We start from the raw sequence: 14,206 nt of genomic DNA on the forward strand, positions 1-14,206 counted from the left end.
CATACACCGACTGTTACACCCACGGTGTTACCAGGACGTCCACAGCTATCGCCTGAAGGTCTCGTGACCTGGCGCAATACCTGTCCCGTTTTTTGTTCGGGCGGGACGCCATCATTTCCACCTTTGGTCTTTCCCAACGGTTCACAATCATGCGGAAAACTTCCCGATGAAGTTCCCACTCTCCCGGGTGGAGGTCGTGCCTGCTGAGGAAGTCTGCTTCCCAGTCGTCCACTCCCGGAATGAACACTGCTGACAGTGCTATCACATGATTTTCCGTCTAGCGAAAAATCCTTGCAGTTTTGACCACTGCCCTCCTGCTTCTTATGCCGCCCTATCTGTTTACGTGGGCGACTGCCGTGATGTTATCCCACTGGATCAATACCGGCTGACCTTGAAGCAGAGGCCTTGCTAAGCTTATAGCATTACAAATTTGCTCTTAGCTCCAGTATATTTATGTGGAGAGAATTCTCCAGACTTGATCACACTCCCTGGAAATTTTTTCCCTGTGTGACTGCTCCCCAGCCTCTCAGGCTGGCCTCCGTGGTTACCAGCATCCAATCCTGAATGCCGAATCTGCGGCCCTCTAGAAGATGAGCACTCTGTAATCACCACAGGAGAGACACCCTTGTCCTTGGATATAGGGTTATCCGCTGATGCATCTGAAGATGCGATCCGGACCATTTGTCCAGCAGATCCCACTGAAGAGTTCTTGCGTGAAATCTGCCGAATGGAAGCGCTTCGTAATAAGCCACCATTTTTTACCAGGACTCTTGTGCAATGATGCACTGACACTTTTCCTGGTTTTAGGAGGATCCCGATTAGCTCGGATAACTCCCTGGCTTTCTCCTCTGGGAGAAACACCCTTTTCCTGGACTGTGTCCAGAATCATCCCTAGGACCAGCAGACGTGTCGTCGGAACAACTGCGGTTTTGGAATATTTAGAATCCACCCGTGCTGTCGTAGAACTACTTGAGATAGTGCTACTCCGACCTCCAACTGTTCTCTGGACCTTGTTCTTATCAGGAGGTCGTCCATTTTCTTTGAAGACGAATCCTCATTTCGGTCATTACCTTGGTAAAGACCCGGGGTGCCTTGGACACTCCAACGGCATCGTCTGAAACTGATAGTGACAGTTCTGTATCACGAACCTGAGGTACCCTTGGTGAGAAAAGCAAATTTTGGGACATGGAGGTAAGCATCCCTGATGTCCCGGGACACCATATAGTCCCCTTGTTCCCAGTTCGCTATCACTGCTCTGAGTGACTCCATCTGGATTTGAACCCTTGTAAGTGTTCAAATTTTTCAGATTTAGAATCGGTCTCACCTAGCCTTCTGGCTTCAGTACCACCCTATAGTGTGGAACAATACCCCTTTCCTTGTTATAGGAGGGGTAATTTTATTATCACCTGCTGGGAATACAGCTTGTGAATTGTTTTCAATACTGCCTCCCTGTCGGAGGGGGACATTGGTACAGCAGACTACAGGAACCTGCGAGGGGGGAAACGCCTCGACATTCCAATCTGTGCCCCTTTGATACTACTTGTAGGATCCAGGGGTCCTGTACGGTCCCAGCGTCATGCTGAGAACTTAGTAGAAGCGGTGGAGGGCTTCTGTTACTGGGAATGGGCTGCCTGCTGCAGTCTTCTTCCCTTTCCTCTATCCCTGGGCAGATATCTTATAGGGACGAAAAGACTGAGGCTGAAAAGACGGTGTCTTTTTCTGCAGAGATGTGACTTAGGGTAAAAAACGGTGGATCTTCCAGCAGTTGCCGTGGCCACCAGGTCCCATGGACCGACCCCAAATAACTCCTCCCCTTTTATACGGCAATACATCTTTGTGCCGTTTGGAATCTGCATCCCCTGACCACTGTCGTGTCCATAAACATCTTCTTGCAGATATGGACATCGCATTTACTCTTGATGCCAGAGTGCAAATATCCCTCTGCGCATCTCGTATATATAGAAATGCATCCTTTAAATGCTCTATAGTCAATAAAATACTGTCCCTGTCAAGGGTATCAATATTTTTAGTCAGGGAATCCTACCAAGCCACCTCAGCTCTGCACATCCAGGCTGAGGCGATCGCTGGTCACAGTATAACACCAGCATGTGTGTGTATACTTTTTAGGATATTTTTCTGATAAGCATGTGAGCGCCTTATCCACCCTGAGGGGTGTTTCCCAATGCGCCTTAACTTCTGGCGGGAAAGGGTATACCGCCAATAATTTTCTATCGGGGGAAACCCACGCATCATCACACACTTCATTTAATTTATCTGATTCAGGAAAAACTACAGGTAGTTTTTTCACCTCACACATAATACCCTTCTTTGTGGTACTTGGAGTATCAGAAATATGTAACACCTCCTTCATTGCCCTTAACGTGTGGCCCTAAAGGAAAATACGTTTGTTTCTTCACCGTCGACACTGAAATCAGTGTCCGTGTCTGGGTCTATGTCGACCGACTGAGGTAAATGGGCGTTTTTACAAGCCCCTGACGGTGTCTGAGACGCCTGGACCGGTACTAATTTGTTCGCCGGCCGTCTCATGTCGTCAACCCACTTGCAGCGTGTTGACATTATCACGTAATTCCATAAGTAAGCCATCCATTCCGGTGTCGACTCCCTAGAGAGTGACATCACCATTACAGGCAATTTGCTCCGCCTCCTCACCAACATTTTCCTCATACATGTCGACACACACGTACCGACATACAGCACACACATAGGGAATGCTCTGATAGAGGACAGGACCCACTAGCCCTTTGGGGAGACAGAGGGAGAGTTTGCCAGCACACACCAAAATGCTATAATTATACAGGGACAACCCTTATATAAGTGTTCCTCCCATATAGCATTTAATATATATGTATATCGCCAAATCAGTGCCCCCCCTCTCTGTTTTAACCCTGTTTCTGTAGTGCAGTGCAGGGGAGAGCCTGGGAGCCTTCCCCTCAGCCTTTCTGTGAGGGAAAATGGCGCTGTGTGCTGAGGAGAATAGGCCCCGCCCCCTTTTCGGCGGGCTTCTTCTCCGGAGATTGTGAAGTCTGGCAGGGGTTAAATACATCCATATAGCCTCAAGGGCTATATGTGATGTATTTTTCGCCATACAGGTATTCTACATTGCTGCCAGGGCGCCCCCCCCCGCGCCCTGCACCCTCCGTGATCGCTGTGGGAAGTGTGCTGACAGACAATGGCGCACAGCTGCAGTGCTGTGCGCTACCTGAGGAAGACTGAAAAGTCTTCTGCCGCCTGGTTCCGGACCTCTTCAATCTTCAGCATCTGCAAGGGGGTCGGCGGCGCGGCTCCGGGACGAACCCCAGGGCGAGACCTGTGTTCCGACTCCCTCTGAAGCTAATGGTGTCCAGTAGCCTAAGAATCCAATCCATCCTGCACGCAGGTGAGTTGAAATTCTCTCCCCTAAGTCCCTCGATGCAGTGAGCCTGTTGCCAGCAGGACTCACTGAAAATAAAGAACCTAAAAACTTTTTCTAAGCAACTCTTTAAGAGAGCCACCTAGATTGCACCCTTCTCGGACGGGCACAAAAACCTAACTGAGGCTTGGAGGAGGGTCATGGGGGGAGGAGCCAGTACACACCATGTGATCCTAAAAGCTTGCTTTTGTGCCCTGTCTCCTGCGGAGCCGCTATTCCCCATGGTCCTGACGGAGTCCCCAGCATCCACTAGGACGTTAGAGAAAATGCAAGTTACTAGCAGCATTGTGGTCCTCATTAAGTTGGGAGTAAATCCAGCTACAAGGAGCAGTTTGCACTTTGGTAAACCTATGCAAATTGCAGTTTAGAAATGAAGCTGGCCAGTATTTGCAGCCTGTGCTTTCCCTGGATCAGTGGTTCCCAAACACAGTCCTCAAGGCACCCAAACAGTCCAGGTTTTAGGGATATCCCTGCTTGTGCACAGATGATATAATCAAATTGAATTAGAGTACTAATTAAGTCACCTGTGCCTAAGTGTGGATATCCTTAAAACCTGGAGAGCCTTGAGGACCACGTTTAGGAACCACTGCCCTGGATGTAAAAAAAAGTATTTTCACCCGGACCCCTTACATCGCAATGTGGTTTGTGTAAAATGAGAATGCACGACTGGGATAATACTGTACAAGGGGGTCAATTCATGAAGCAGTGAAAAGTGTGGAGTAGTGAGCCAGTGGAGAAGTTGCCCATGGTAACCAATCAGCATTGACGTAACATTTATAATTTGCATACTATACAATTGTACGGTGCAGTTGATTGGTTGCCATGGGTAACTTCTCCACTGGCTCACTTCTCCACACCTTTCACTGCTTCATGAATAGACCCCTATGTGTATTGCTTTTGAATAACTATAATAATGATAGAGAATGTGTAGGGGTGCATGAGATAACAATGGATGAAGTGAAGTGATGAGTAGAATGTTATATAGAAAGTGTAGGAATGGATGGGATAATAGAGAAGGTATATGCATAAATGGGATGACTATAGACCATATGGGTAGGGTTACCACCTCATCCCTTTAATTCTAGACACATATTAATTACACAGGTTCTGTGGCTGATTAAAACCAGGGGAAATTGAGTCTTGAAGTCAGCCAGCCACAGAACCTGTGTAATTAATATGTGTCCAGAATTAAAGGGATGAGGTGGTAACCCTATGTATGGGCCAGATTCCTAGTCAGACGTGTCTGCATCTGTTGCTGGTGTTGCTGCTGCAACTTTATGCAGATACCACTACATGTCCTTCTCCGGTGTAGCCGTGCGTCTGCCTGTACAAGGGTGGTCATTCCGAGTTGTTCGCTCTGTAATTTTCTTCGCATCACAGCGATTTTCCGCTAATTGCGCATGTGCAATGTTCGCACTGCGACTGCGCCAAGTAAATTTGCTATGACAATTGGTATTTTACTCACGGCATTACGAGGTTTTTTCTTCGTTCTGGTGATCGTAATGTGATTGACAGGAAGTGGGTGTTTCTGGGCGGAAACTGGCCGTTTTATGGGAGTGTGTGAAAAAAACGCTACCGTTTCTGGGAAAAACGCAGCAGTGGCTGGAGAAACGGAGGAGTGTCTGGGCGAACGCTGGGTGTGTTTGTGACGTCAAACCAGGAACGACAAGCACTGAACTGATCGCACTGGAAGAGTAAGTCTCGAGCTACTCAGAAACTACACAGAGAAGTCTTTTCGCAATATTGCGAATCTTTCGTTCGCAATTTTGATAAGCTAAGATTCACTCCCAGTAAGCGGCGGCTTAGCGTGTGCAATGCTGCTAAAAGCAGCTTGCGAGCGAACAACTCGGAATGAGGGCCAAGGACTGAGACCCCCGCTCTGAGTCTTCAGATGCTTATATACCGTTTTGTGCTTCTAGACCCACACTTCGAAACTTGCTGTAGCCCTATAGCAGGTGCAGATTATTTGTCTGAATATGGCCCTTATGTGAACGATTCTGCGTTTCCATATGCGACAACCATCAGCAACACTACTATAACACATTTACAAGATGGACCTGCTCTGTGCATCTGCTTAGCCACCTCCCTGTCAATCGCCCAGGTACATTTTACAAATATTTCAGACCCTGTGTGTCTCCCGTGCTGTGCAATCACAGCTCCGACTCTGTGCGTAAGGAATCTGGACGCATAAGCGTAGAAATTAATAGCACCCACTGCGCCTGATTCAGCTTGAGGCCCTGTATGGAATATAATTAACGTGTTAAAATATAGGTTGTGTAAATATGAACAGAATGATGTTGGAGGTGTAGGAATGAGTGGGGTGATAATTTAATAGGTGTAGGAATGAATGGGGTGATAATATAGGCATAGGAATGAATGGGGAGGGCAACATAGTAGTGATGAATAAGATGATGGAAGGTATAGGAATTAATTATTAGATAATATAGAAGTTGTAGAAAGGATGGAATTAAATGAAGGTGAAGGAATTAGTAGATAATACAGAAAGCTGTAGGAATGAATGGTATGGTAACATAGAAGGGGTGGGGACTTATTGGATAATGATGATATATAATGCATAAGACAATGAATGGGGAATGACATGCGCTGTAAGCAGCACATAGTATATGAGGAGCGCACTGATGGAGGGGGGGTACATGGAAATGACAGCCCCACAAGCAGCAGTTCCCACAATCTCCTTTCCTCTAACTGAATATTCATTACGACTGATTAATATTAATGAGCTAAGCACAGCACTGTGTCCTGCACAACTCTGCATGATCCGGGTGTGTGTATATGTCAGACGCCACTTCCGCCTCTTGCGTTCCACACTATTATTCCTGTGCGTTCCACCTGCGGGAAGTGTATGGAGACACCGGAGGCGCTGTTGGTGCAGGCACCGGAAGTGTCATTGTGAATGGATGAACAGAAGTCTGTCAACTGTTTTTTTTTGTGTGTGCTACAGATGCATTCTGTACATGTATCCCCGGAGGTGAGAGGGGGTCCTGCCGCCCTGTGACAGTGACATACGTGCATGGTTAGTGTAACATGGGAATGTATGCACTATTGTGGGGATGGATCATGTGGCTCAACATGGGAATGTATGCACTATTGTGGGGATGGATCATGTGGCTCACTACCTGTATCATCTTTATTATGTGTATCAGACATCAAGTACCACACACTTTTTTTTTAATAAATATATATATATATATATATAACACACACACACACACACACGTAGCGGGGAGAACACAGCAGTCCTTGACATGTACTACATATATATATATATATATAATGTGTATTTTATGGTGCAGTGGATAATAAATAGTGCTACCCATATGGCGTATAGCGGATGATACATACAGTAGTGCCTATGGTACTGCATGTAGTGACTGGCACTTGGCGCTTTGGGTATGGCATGTAGCGTATGATATCTAGAGGGTGATTCAATGGTGCCTGCCAATTAAGCTTCCGTCTAAAGTGCCCGGGAGCTATTTCATTGATTTACGTGACCAGCCCTTAGGTGCGAGTAGAGATCCGCATAAAGTTGGGCTTTGGGGCTGGTAGAGAGTGCTGGGTGTGTCGTAACTGCAGCACCCCCAGCACTGGGCATTGGAAACACTGCTTAATGCGGCTAATCCTGTGCATTCAGGCACTGGAAAGTTTCCATCATGGGAGTTAATTGAATAGCCCAGGAGCTGAATTGCCCCCATAGTACCTAGGGTATAGGGTATGGATATGTAGTGTCTGTTGTATGGCATATAGTGAATGAGGGATGCATTCAGCACCCCTGCAGGTGGGATGCGGGCGGGACGGATGCTGGAATCCCGTCATCGCTTGAGAAACTGGCACCAGAAGACTGACAGCTGCCATCCTGAAGGTATCAGGGGAACTTTTACAGTTAGGGATCCGGGGGGGCAGGTTAGGGTTAGGCACAAGGGGGAGCATTAGCCCTAGTCGCTATCCCCCCGATGGTTAACCCTAGTGGCCCCCACCCCTGGAGGGTTAGGGGGGGGGGGGGTGATGCCGGTGATCGCTGCCATCCCGACAACTGGGATATCATGAATCCAGTGAATGATATGTAGTGTTTAAGGGAGCGGTTCTCAAACTGCCCTCAAGGCACCCTAAAGTAGTGTTCACTCTAGGCTCTGGGTGCTGATCAGTGAGGAGGGCGTATTTACATGTTGGAGAGCAAAATTTCAGACGTGATGTATATACATCACATCTAAAATGTTGTCCTCCAAAATGTAAACATGCCCTCCTCACTGATCGACACCTAGAGTGACACTACTAGCGGTCCAGGTTTTAAGGATAATCATGCTTGGGTACTGGTAACTTATTTAGTATCTCAGTCAATTTGATTTATCCATTTGTACTCAACCATTTATATCCTTATAACCTGGACTGTTAGGGTGCCTTGAGGACCGATATATATGAGGGGAGTATCATAAAGTTTTAATTATCACCATGAACAGAATGAGAAGTTAAATGTGGTATGTTGAACTTAAGTTTTCTCCAAATATTTACCCATCAAAGCCACACATCTCTGTCAGTGTTTCTCGACCTTCCACAACCCATCATTATAGAAGTCCTGCAATTGCCTCGAGAACCACTGTTACACTTCCAGAATTACATCATTTGTGTTCAGGGTTGGACTGGCCCACATGGGTACAGGGGAAACCACCAGTGGGCCCTACTGCCTGGTGGGACACCACCTCCGCCTCCTCTAGGGAAGAGGTTCCAGACTGTGCACTTGAATTATACATTATGCATATGTTCCATTATAATGCACATGACTATGGTGTATTTTTTATCATACATTGCTGTTATTAATCTGCTACATTATCATGCATGCACTGGCATTATTGACTGTATATATATATATATATATATATATATATATATATATATATATATCAAGGGCCCCAGCCCATGCAGTCTCTATTGGTTAGGTAAACCAATAGATGGCTGGCCACACCCCTATGCAGGGGACCCTACCCCTGCATTCCCCTGGCAGGCCCTTCATGCCCTAGTCCGACACTGTTTGTGTTGTAAGATCGTCTACCTGTAAGTGGCTTCTTCATCTGAGGGAAGAGAAAGAAGTTGCTGCGTGTGAGATCAGACGAATAGGGGGGATAGGGCGGAATTTCATAGCCACACCTGTCGGCTTCCAGAGCAGATGCTTGGGCAGACTGTGCAAGTGCATTGAAGATCTCTACATCCTGCTCCAACAGTCAATCATCCGCTGGGAAAGTTCACATCGAGTTTGCTTATGAAATGGGGTCAGCAAGTGGGGAACCCGTCGTGATGACACTTTAGAGCTGTGCAGTTGCTCATGCATAATCTTCCACACACTTTTATAACTAAATCCAACTTCTTTCATGATCACTTCAATGATTAGTCGTCTGTCCTCGAGGACAAGAGCCACCACTTTCTTCACCGTATCAAGATCATCCATGATTGAGGGTCTACCGGATCGAGGCTCATCTGAGAGTGACATGTGTCCAGTTTGAAAGTTCCTTCTCCACTTCACAACAGTGTCATGTGATCGACTTTCATCACCATAGACAGCCACCATTTCATCATGGATTTGGCGGGCGCTGCTACCCTTTAAATCAGAGGTCCTCAAACTCGGTCCTCGGGGGCCCACACAGTGCATGTTTTGCAGGTAACCCAGCAGGTGCATAGGTGTATTAATTAGTCACTGACACGTTTTAAAAGGTCCACAGGTGGAGCTAATTATTTCACTTGCAATTCTGTGAGGAGACCTGCAAAACATGCACTGTGTGGGCCCCCGAGGACCGAGTTTGAGAACCTCTGCTTTAAATGAAGGAACTTAATAACACTGTAGGCTTCAGTTTTGTCCATCATGCAGGTTACTGACATCTACCAGCTTTTTTACAACATCATATGCATAAGGATCAATGATTATGTTGATCAAATTACATCCGGATATCTCAATAACTTCATGGTAATAATAAAAACTTTGATATCCCCTCATATAAGGGTGTAATTAAAAAAGGCCAAATAAAACAGTAAGCATTTTATGAACACTATTTAAGCTTAATTTGAGTTGAGAGCTTTCTTTCACTTTTACATAGTATTTAACCTTGTATTATATAGTTGTTATTTCTCTTACGTCCTAGGGGATATTGGGAATCCATTTAGTACCATGGGGTATAGACGGGTCCACTAGGAGCCATGGTCACTTTAAGAAATTGATAGTGTGCGCTGGCTCCTCCCTCTATGCCCCTCCTACCAGACTCAGTTTAGGAAATGTACCCGGAGGAGACGGTCACGTCTCTGGAAGCTCCTAAAGAGTTTTCTGCATTTATTTTCTGTGTTTGTTGTTTTCAGGCAGGACTGGATGGCACCAACCTGCCTGCTTCGTGGGACTTAGGATGGGGGTACGGCCCAGCCTCTCTCAGGACTAATGGTCCCGTTCCCTGCTGACAGGATACTAGCTCCTGAGGGAACTATTCGCAAAAGCCCCACCCAGACCCACAGTACCCAGACTGGCAACAAAGCCATAAAAGGAGTCGGTCTTCATTTTATGCACTTGGACACATAAAGCCAGTATAAAAAAAGAGCTGAAAGGCCGCGCGCAATTGAAGGGGCAGGGCTCCACTATGAGCGCATCCAGCAGCTCACCAGTGTAATTTTCGCTCTCCCTCTGTGTCTCCTTGGAAGGGCTCTTTGTGGGTTAAGTGTGCTGTCACTGCTGCAGTATGTCAGACAAAGAGTGTGTTTCATGTAAGGCACAGTGTTTCTCTTCCCCAGGGGGTTCACTCAATGTAGTGTTCCTTCCCAGGCTAGTGGGGCAGAACCAGCATGGCTGGACTCCATTAGGGGAATGATTTCCCCAATCTCTACTAAGTTATCTCGGACCGAGAAAGAGAGGCAATACTTAAGACAATCTATGACTGAGTTTATGAAAAGAGACTCAGTACCCAAACTAGCGTCTCAGTCCCCTGCCATTTGTCCGCAAAAACACACTTTGGCCCGTATCCTGCAGTCTGACTCGAATGATAAGGGGTCAAAAATGGAGAAAGGTGAGGTGGACTCAGTGGTGGGGGAGGGTACTCTGTCGCAGAAAATAGAAGCTCTCATAGAAGCTATCAGAGAAGTTCTAAATATCCTTGATAAGGTGACAGAGAAGAGTGAGGAATCTTATTTCTCCTTTATCCACTAGGGGCCACTGGAGTGCAGATACAATGGGGATATAGTAGGCAGTAACTGGGAGCGGGCACTTTAAATTTATAACCATGTGACTAGCTCCTCCCCTACTATGTCCCCCCTCCAAGCCAGTCTTTAATTTGTGCCCAAGGGAGCTGGTTCACTCTTGGGACCTCTCCTGAAGATTTTCTCTTTCTTTTTAGTTTTCTTTTTGTTTTTTCTTTTCTTACACTCACAGGCTGGCAGCTCTGCCTCTGCCAGTCTGCACCGCGGAAGGTGCCGGCGGGGTCCCATCGCAGCTGCGTGCGGCTTGGGATGGTCCCCGGCTGAAGGAGACACTGAGCTCTCTGGAGACCGGCCGGACACCATTGCGTGCGGCGCCTGTCTGGGCCACTCCCATCAACAAGGTCCGGCAGCGCGGCAGAGGTGAGTAGGTGTCTTCTCTGACCGGATTCCACTGCTTGCGGTGGGAGTCGGGGTCACCTAAGCAGTGAGGGGCTCACTAGTGTGGTGCTGCGGAGCACTTGCAAGGAGTCACAGGGCCAGGGCTCTTCAGATCTCCTAGTTACGGTCCTCAGCCGTGCAAGCCCCCTCCGTTTACTCCCACTAACGTGTTACCTTTTTTAAATTGGGCACCATAACGAGGGGGGAGGGGTGGAGCTTACACCCGTACTGCGGTTCTCAGTTCCCTGCATACCCCGGAGTCTCAGCGCGCGCTGGCGGCCATACAGACTTATCACACAGCCTCAGGGTGGGTTGCTTCGTATTACAATCACTGGCCCCCGGCCGCGGATGCAGGGCTCCCCCTGCTAAGATACACTAGCGCTTTTGCAGGTTTGAATTGGGCGCCATAACAGGGGGCAGAGCTTAATCCCAACATGGGCCTCAGCTCCCGACTACCTCGGCAGCTCTGCGCGCACTGGCGGCCATTTTTTCTAGACTACATTGGAAGGATTAACACTGACCGGACTCCGCTGCTTGCGGCGAGAGTCGGGGTCATCTCCTCAGACACACGGCCAGCACAGCAGCGGTGAGTATAACCCTGGCTTCTGGTAACAGTTCTCTCTGTTTAGCGGTACCGCTAATGCCGTTAGTTTTAAAAATAGGTGCCATGAAGGGAGGGGGGGGGGGGCTCTCGGCTTCTCCAGTGCCCCATTGAGTAGCAGCTCCGTTAGTCTAGTGGGATAATGCTGCATATCTACAAGACAGTGTGAATAGCTTTCCAAAAGACAGTGCTGTTTATAACACACTGTGCACATATAAACAGAGGCCCTGGTTCGTGTTTACAGAGCCTCTGTTGCTCAGCGCATTAGCAGATCATAGAAATATAGTGGTTAGAGCTACAAGCCAGCATCCCACCACTTCCACCGCAATTTTTTCTGATAACAGGGAGATTGTCAGGAATCGACTTACCAGGCTGACATCCGTCCGCCGCTGCGGACTCCGTCCTGGCTCCCTGCGGTCACCTGTCACCTATGCCCCTGCCATGGGACATCATCAAGGGCCTGGGAACACTCCTGAGACAGCGGGCATGTAGCGCGCCGCGTCCCTGCTAGGCCGCAGCGTGGGCGCCGCCATGACAGTCTGTAAACAGCCAGTATACTGCGGCCAATCTGGTGCTTGGCCGCACCCACTTTCCTTCACTCATCCAATCCCTGTGCACCATGGGGTACATAAGAGACTGCAGGATCAGTCTGCAGGCATCCTGGACTTTGTGTCATTCCTGCGACCCATATGAAAGGATCGGTTCCTGTTGCTCCTGTGTTCCTGGCTCTCTGGTTAAAGACTTGTATTCCTGGTTACTCTGCACAGCCCCGTGGAACTTCAAGGCCCAGCAATACCTGCAACCTGCAAACAAGGCTTCACACTCATCACCACCTTGTGTGCTTCAGCCTGCAGTTGAGACTGACTCCAGGTGTGTTTCATTCCTCCACCTCTGATACAGCTTGCTGCTGCCAGTGCTTCATCACCTGCACTGTGAAGTCAGACTCCTGCCTCTGCTCAGGTTTGCCATTCTACATCTTGCTGCCTAAAGTTTCCTGTTTTAAAACCTGCACTGGTTTCCAAACCAGAACCATTTCACAAGCACCCGTTCTTCTGTTTATTATATTACCGGTTATTATTTCCTCAAGTCATCTGTCATCCAGTGCCATAGACTTTCAGTTATTATGCTGAGTGATTGACTTTATCATCTGTTATTATTATTTCTGCTACCACTCTGTTATAATCATCTGCTAATAAATATCATTTGCGCTCATGCGCAGGAACGTTATCCAGCCTCCTCGTTTTCTCCCAGCTACCTCCACTGACCCACTAGCGCCCCCTCCGGGGACACAGCCCAAACACAATCTGACAGTAAGTCCAGGATCGATGGACTCGGATGGTGGACGGAGTGTGGGGTCAGAGGCCTTGCAAAATCTGGTCTCCCGTCTGGATGGTCAAGAGGTTGCGCAGCAGCAGATGCTTCAATTCCTGCAAGGGATGTCCTCCCGATTAGATACACTACAGCAATCCCTGCCTAGTGTACTCTCTCCTACTGTTCCTGTTACTCCAGCACCTGCCAGTGCTGTGAGTTCTTCTATGCCGGCTGCATCAGCTCCAGTGTCACGTCTGCATCTGCCCGTGCCGAGCAAGTATGATGGCAGTCCTAAGTTATGTCGCGGGTTTCTCAATCAATGTGAAATACAGTTTGAGTTATTGCCACATAATTTCCCCACGCCAAGATCCAAGGTTGCCTACATCATCTCCTTACTCTCTGGATCTGCTCTGAGTTGGGTGTCTCCTCTGTGGGAACGTGCTGACCCTCTGATTAACAACTACACAGACTTCGTGTCAACCTTCAGACGGATCTTTGACGAGCCTGGTCGTGCGACATCAGCTTCGGCAGACCTGATCCAACTTCGTCAAGGTACCCGAAGCATGGGACAATATGTCATCCAGTTCCAGACGTTGGCTGCAGAGGTTCAGTGGAACAACCAAGCTCTGGTAGCAGCTTTCTGGCATGGACTTTCGGATCGGATCAAGGATGAACTGGCGACCCGTGACATTCCTGTTCAACTGTCTGATTTGATCTCCCTGTGCATTAAGTTGGACTCTCGCATCCGCGAACGCAATAATGAACGCGCTCAGAGTGAGCCACGCAGATCAAGGTTCATACCTTCTGTACAGTTCCAGTCTCCCTCTTCTGACGAGCCTATGCAGATAAATAGGTCCCGCCTAACTCCTGAAGAGCGGGCAAGAAGAATACGTGAGAGACTCTGTCTATACTGTGCTGCTGCGGGCCATCAGATTAACTCCTGCACGGTGCGTTCGGGAAACGCCAGATCCTGACTTGTAAGGGAGGAGTCAAGTTAGGATCTTTCAGTCAAGCTCCTTCTCAACAAGACCTCATCCTTCCAGTGATGCTAGAGACTCCAGTTGGGCTCCAGTCTGCGTCAGCATTAGTGGACTGTGGTGCTGCAGGAAACTTTATCACCCAAGCTGCGGTAAATAAATTTTGCCTATCTACCTGTGAACTTTCTTGTCCAGTTTACATTACTGCTGTGGATGGCAGTCGAATCTCCAAGGGGAACATTTCTCATCAAACTGTTCCAGTGGTTC

General features: G+C 48.1%; 1 protein-coding gene across 2 annotated transcripts in view; it reads left to right on the forward strand.

Moving 5' to 3' along the window:
• The first annotated feature begins 6,310 nt into the window (after positions 1-6,310).
• Positions 6,311-14,206, forward strand: part of LOC135054840 (oocyte zinc finger protein XlCOF7.1-like) — a 75,616-nt gene continuing 67,720 nt past the window's right edge. Inside the window, exon 1 of one of the 2 annotated variants that reach the window (XM_063958230.1) lies at positions 6,311-6,464. The gene's annotated coding sequence lies outside the window, so the exon portion shown is untranslated. The remainder of the gene's footprint in view (positions 6,465-14,206) is intronic. The other variant, XM_063958231.1, reaches the window with a different exon arrangement.

This window comes from Pseudophryne corroboree, chromosome 3, assembly GCF_028390025.1.
Source record: "Pseudophryne corroboree isolate aPseCor3 chromosome 3, aPseCor3.hap2, whole genome shotgun sequence".
NCBI classification, from domain to species: Eukaryota; Metazoa; Chordata; class Amphibia; order Anura; family Myobatrachidae; genus Pseudophryne; species Pseudophryne corroboree.